Genomic DNA, 5,856 nt, shown 5'->3' on the forward strand with positions numbered 1-5,856 from the left:
TCTCCTTCTATCCTCCCTAGTCATTGTCCAACTCTCTGATGCATAACAAGTGATTGCAAAGACCATGGCCTGTATCAGGCACACTTTAGTCTCCAGAGAGACACCGTTGCTCTTGAGTACTTTAGAGCGGTCCCTAACAGCAGACTTTCCCATGGCAATACGTTTTTTTATTTCCTGGCCCCTGGTGTCAAGAGATAGTTTTCAATTTTTCCAACACCGTTTGTTAAAAGGCTGTCATTTCCCCACATTACTGATTTTGTATTCTTGTCAAATATCAGTTGACCACAGGTAGATGAGTTGATTTCTGGGTTCTTAATTCTATTTCTTTGAACTGATTCTATTTCATTGAACTATGTGTCTGTCACTGTACCATACCCCACTATTTTGACCATCACATCTGTGTTGTAGGATTTGAAATGAGGGAGTGTGATACTTCCTACCTTGTTTCTCTTTTACAGGAAGGCTTTACTTATTAAGGATCTCTTTTCATTCTATATAAAATTGGAAGTTGCCTTTTCCATCTCATTGTAGAATGAAATGGGTGTCTGAATTGGGATTGTATTGAACTTGTATATTGCTTTTGGTAGACTTGTCATTTTCACAATATTGAATCTTCCTATCCGTGAACATCCATGAACATCTGATGATATGGTCTTTCTGATCACTTGCTATTCATCTGAGACCTGGAAAATGAGTAGAGATGACAGACGAAGAATTGATACCTTTGAGTTGTGGAGTTAGAGAAGATTAGTGAACTTCCCATGGACTGCCAAAGAACAAACAAATATATCTTGGAGAGGGTGCAGTTGGTGTGCTCTTTGGAGGCAAGAGTGATGAAGTTTCACCTCACATACTTCGGGCATGTTGTTAGAAGGAGCTATTCCTTGAAGAGGAACATGATGCTTGGAAGAGTAGAGGGTTGACGAAGGAGAGGAAGACCTTCCACCCGGTCTTTTGACAGTCTGACTGCCTCAGTGGGTTCTAATGTGACAGGATGAGTGAATATGGTACAGGATATGAGAGTTCAGATTGGTTGTTCATAGGGTTACTATGAGTGGTACTTGACTTGACGGCACCTAACCATAACAAAAACATTCATGAGCATTTTGTAGCCTTCCATTTCTCTAGATATGTTTTTTCTTCTTGTAGTATTGTTTGTCATTTTCTTTGTCTTTTGTGTATCTAATTAGATTGGCTTGCAAGTATTTAATCTTGTGATTCGCTATTGTGATGGGCATTGTTTTTCTTAGCACCAGTTCTGTATTCTCTTTGTCACTGTAGAGAAAGCCAAACGAATTTTGTACGTTGATCTTGCATCCTGCGTCATCGCTGAATTGGTCAACTATGTCCAGTAGTTTTCTCACTAAGTCTTTAATGTTTTCTAAGTATATGATCAAATAATTTGCATTTAGAGATAGTTTTACATCCTCTTTTACAGTTTGGGCATATCTTATTTCCTTCTCTTGTGTTATTGCTCACTAAGACTTTCAATACAATATTGAATAGAAGAGGTGATAATAGTCATCCTTGCCTAGTTCTTGTTCTCAAAGGGAATGCCTTTAATTTCTCTCCACTGAGAAAGATGTTGGCTTTTGTTTTGTATATATACTTTTCACTATGTTGACTTCCCCTCTAATTTTGTTGAGTGTTTGATTTTATCAAAGGCCTTTTCTTTATCAATTAATTGGATCATGTGGTTCTTGTTCTTTGCTTTATTAATGAGATAATTTACATGGATTGCTTTTCTTATGTTGCACCATGCTTGTTTACCTGTTATGAATCTCACTTGGTCATGATAAATTACTTTTTTTTATGTACTTGTGGGTTCTATTGGCCAGGTTTTTTTGAGGATTTTTTCCCCCATCTATGTTCATAAGAGATATTGGTCTATAGTTTTCTATTTTTGTGATATCTTTACCTGACTTTGGTATCAATAATATACTTGCTTCATTGGATATTTAGGTGCTATCAAGTTGAGCACAACTCATAGTGACCCTATGAAAAAAATATCTGAACCCTGTTCTGTCCTGCACCATCATAACACTTCCTGACACACAACAGACCATTGTAGCAGTCACCCTCTCAATCTACCTGGTTAAGGGTCTTCCCCTCCCTCATAGACCCTCCACCCTTCCCAACATCATATCCCTCTATGGGAAGCCAATACTAAATATTTGTAATAAACTGAATGTTATCAGGATGTGGTGGAGGTGAGGCACTAAAGCAATCCTTAAGGGTTTACCAGATTCTTGCATTAGCTTACCCCCTCCCTCCTGAGTCAAGGGGAAGGCTTTCAATAGAAAGAGCTTGGCTTCATTTGCATTGAATTCTCTTTGTGAATTAACTTCCTGATAATTTTCAATAAAGACACAAGGAAACTAGAATGGAGGTCTTCAGAAGAGAACTGCTGACCCTCTGCTTTTCATGCTCTCTCTTCTATCTCACTTCTGACTGTCTGTCTCACTATTAATAATTATAAAAATACTTTACCTTTGGTCTGCAACATCCCTCTGCAAGGAATAGCACCTCCAAGCAATATGCCCAAAGTATGTGAGGCAAAGCCTCATCATTCTTGCCTCCAAAGAGCACTCCTGTTGTACCCTCTTCAAGACATATTTTGTTTGTTCTCTTGGCCATCTATGGGATGTTTAGTGTTCTTCTCCAACACCATAGCTCAAAGGCACCAAATCTTTTTCTGTCATTCTTATTCATTGTCCAGGTCTCAGATGCACAGCTATTAAATGGAAAGACTATGTCCTGAATCAGATGCACCTAAGTCCTCAATCTGACATCAGTACTCTTCAATAATTTGGAGAGTTCCCTAATTGCAGATCTTCCTATTGAAATGTATCTCCTTATTTCCTGACTGCTCTTACCAAGGATGTTAAATATGGATCCAAGCAAGATGAAGCTGTTGACAGTTTCAGTCTCCTCTCCATCCATCATGACACTGCCTATTTGGTCCAGTGGTAAGAATCTTTGTTTTCTCAATGTTGAGATGCAATCCATACTGAAGGCTTCATTCCTTGATCTTGTGCAGCAAATGGTTAAAATCCTCCTCACTTTCAGGAAGTAAGGTTGTGTCATCTGCATAACACAGGTTATTGATTAGTCTCCCTCCAAACTTGTTGCCACATTCCTCTTCATAGAGTGAAGCTTTTTACATAATTTGCTCAGCATATAAATTGAACAGGTATGTAGAGAGAATACAACCCTGTTGCACTCCCTTTCCAATTCCAATTCTTGCAGTGCTGCCCTGCTCCTTTCACACAACAGCCTCCTGATCCAGTGCTCTGGGAATGAGTCTGAAAAAATTCCCTCCTTTTGTGTTTTTGCAAATTCTTTATGTACAATTGGTGACCATTCTTCTCTGAAAATTTGGTAAAATTCACTAGTAAATCTATGTTGTACAGGCCTTTCTTTTAAAAATTTAAAGTTGTTTTATTAGCTGTTCAAATTCTTCTTTTGTAATGCATTGCTTCAGGTTTTCTACTTCACTATTGTGTCAATTTGTGTGGGTTATGAGTTTACAAGTATTTGTCTGTTTCCTTTAGGTTTTCATATTTGTTTGGGTATAGTTTTTCCATAACATCCATTTTTAACTTTTTTTTTTTCAGTTGGTCCTGTTGGGACATTATCCCTTTTGTCTCTTATTCAGATTATCTGTAACATTCATTTCTTAGTTTTAGTAAAGTGGGGTTTTTTCGATATTATTGACCTTTGTAAAGAATCAACTCAGTCTTGTTGATGCTTGCAATTGTTTTTTCTGATGTCTATTTTATTTATATCTGCCCTAATGTTTTATAATTTCATTTTTCTTTGAGATATTTTTAGTTTTCTTGCTGGTCTTTTTAAACTTGTTGGAGACGTTGCATTAAAGAATCAATTGTGGACCCACGTCTCTGCACACCAGGGTGGGCTCCCTGGCATGCGGGGACCCCTCCCCCAGGCGCAACCCCCGCTCAGGTATCAGCGGAGAGGAGGGGCTGGCGTGGGAGGATCGCCTCCCCACTCCTCTCCATCATCAGCTGTGCACGAGACCGGTGCAAGGGGGCTCAGGTTATCCTTGTGCTAATTTTGACTTGTGTTCCATGATGAGCTCCCGGGACTAGACGTAAGCAGAATTGACCTCATGAGTACATCCACCTCTCCAACTGCCATGCTCCTCCGGAGGCTCCGGCGACTCTCGCGGGGCACTGCTGACCAACATGGTGGTGACATTTGGCCTGCTGGCGCTGCTGGCTTGCCACCGACTCCTGCACTCTTACTTCTACCTGTGACATTGCCATCTGAACCAAATGATCCAAGAGTTCCTGCAGCAAAGTTTGAAAGAGGGAGAGGCTGCCCTCCACTACTCTGAGGAGCTGCCCTCTTCCAATGGCTCCGTGCAGATTGTGTGGAAGGCCACCCCCTGCCCCTGGCTGGTGATTACCATCATCACCGTAGACAGGCAACCTGGCTTCCACTATGTCTTGCAGGTTGTGTCCCAGTTCCATTGGCTTCTTCAACAGTTTGGCCCCCAGTGTGAAGGACAGCAGCTCTTCCTGTGCAATGTGGAGCATAGTGTAAGCCACACTGATGTCAAGCTGCTATCCAAGTACATCCCAGTGGCCAACAGCTATGAGGGCACTGAGGATGATTATGGTGATGACCCTTCCACCAACTCCTTTGAGAAAGACAAGCAGAACTATGCCTATTGCCGGGAGTCTTCCTGCAGACCTACAACGAAACGAGTCCTGATGGGGGAAGATGATGCTGTTCCAGAAGAGCAAATCTTCCCCACCCTGGAGCACTTTCTGCGGGCCCAGTTTTCGGAACCACACCTCAGAAATGCCCTTTACCTAAAGCTCTATCATCCTGAGAGGCTCAAGCACAACGTCAACCCAGAGCCCATGCGGATCCTTGAGTGGGTTGTTGTGGGCATGGTGCTGAGGCCCTTGCTAACCTGGATGTACATGAGGTTTGCCAGCTGTCCCGGCTTTAGCTGGCCAGTAATGCTCTTCTTCTCCCTGTACAGCGTGAGTCAGGTCGAACTCATTGGATGGCACTATTTCCTGGAACTAAGGGGCCCAGGTAAAATTGAAGACCCCAAGACTGCACAGAATCTGCTCTTCAGGTTGCATAGAGGGGGCATAAAGAAACCCTGACTTGCAGAGAAGTTGGACAGCTAAAGGGTCCATAAAACTCCCCGCCCATTTAACAGGTAACATTGAAGAGCCCCAAAATGTGCAGCATCTGCTCCTCAGGTCATGAAGAGGGGGTATAAAGAAACCTTAACTGGCGGAGAGGTTGGACAGCTAAAGGGTCCATAAACTCCCCGCCCATTTCACAGGTAACATTGAAGACCCCATAAAAGCACGGAACCTGTTCCTCAGGTGGCATAGAGAGGGCATTAAAAAAACGTGACTGGAGGAAAAGTTGGATGGCTAAAGGGTTCATAAACCTATCCTTCCATTTCCCAGGTAACATTTAACCACAAAACCCCACAGAATCTGTTATTCAGGTCGTGTAGAGGGGGCATAAAGAAACCTTGCCTGGCAGAGAAGTTGGAGGGTTAAAGGGTCCATAAAACACCCTGCCCAAAAATCGCGCGACATTCGTTCCGGCAGGCCGCTCAGAGAAGGGGTTAAGGCAACCGGCTAGCTGAAACCTGGGCAGCCTATCTACACACCAGTTCTACAGGATGCATCACCTTTGCTCAGGAAACATTACGACTAAACTTCAGAGACATTGATCCCAACATAAGGGATGTGTTTGGAATCACAGAAGCCATGGAAGCTTCATATATAAGTTATTTGATGGAGGGCTGGTCAAAGGGAGATAGATGTGAAGGGAGGGGGTAGAAGTGGATGGGTA

The 5,856-nt window shown here is 42.4% G+C and overlaps 1 pseudogene; it reads left to right on the forward strand.

Moving 5' to 3' along the window:
- The first annotated feature begins 4,132 nt into the window (after positions 1 to 4,132).
- LOC102846925 lies at positions 4,133 to 5,147 on the forward strand (annotated as a pseudogene).
- Positions 5,148 to 5,856: the final 709 nt, after the last annotated feature.

The sequence above is a fragment of the Elephantulus edwardii genome, unplaced genomic scaffold, assembly GCF_000299155.1.
Source record: "Elephantulus edwardii isolate Elephantulus edwardi_28Jun2011 unplaced genomic scaffold, EleEdw1.0 scaffold00555, whole genome shotgun sequence".
Classification (NCBI taxonomy): Eukaryota; Metazoa; Chordata; class Mammalia; order Macroscelidea; family Macroscelididae; genus Elephantulus; species Elephantulus edwardii.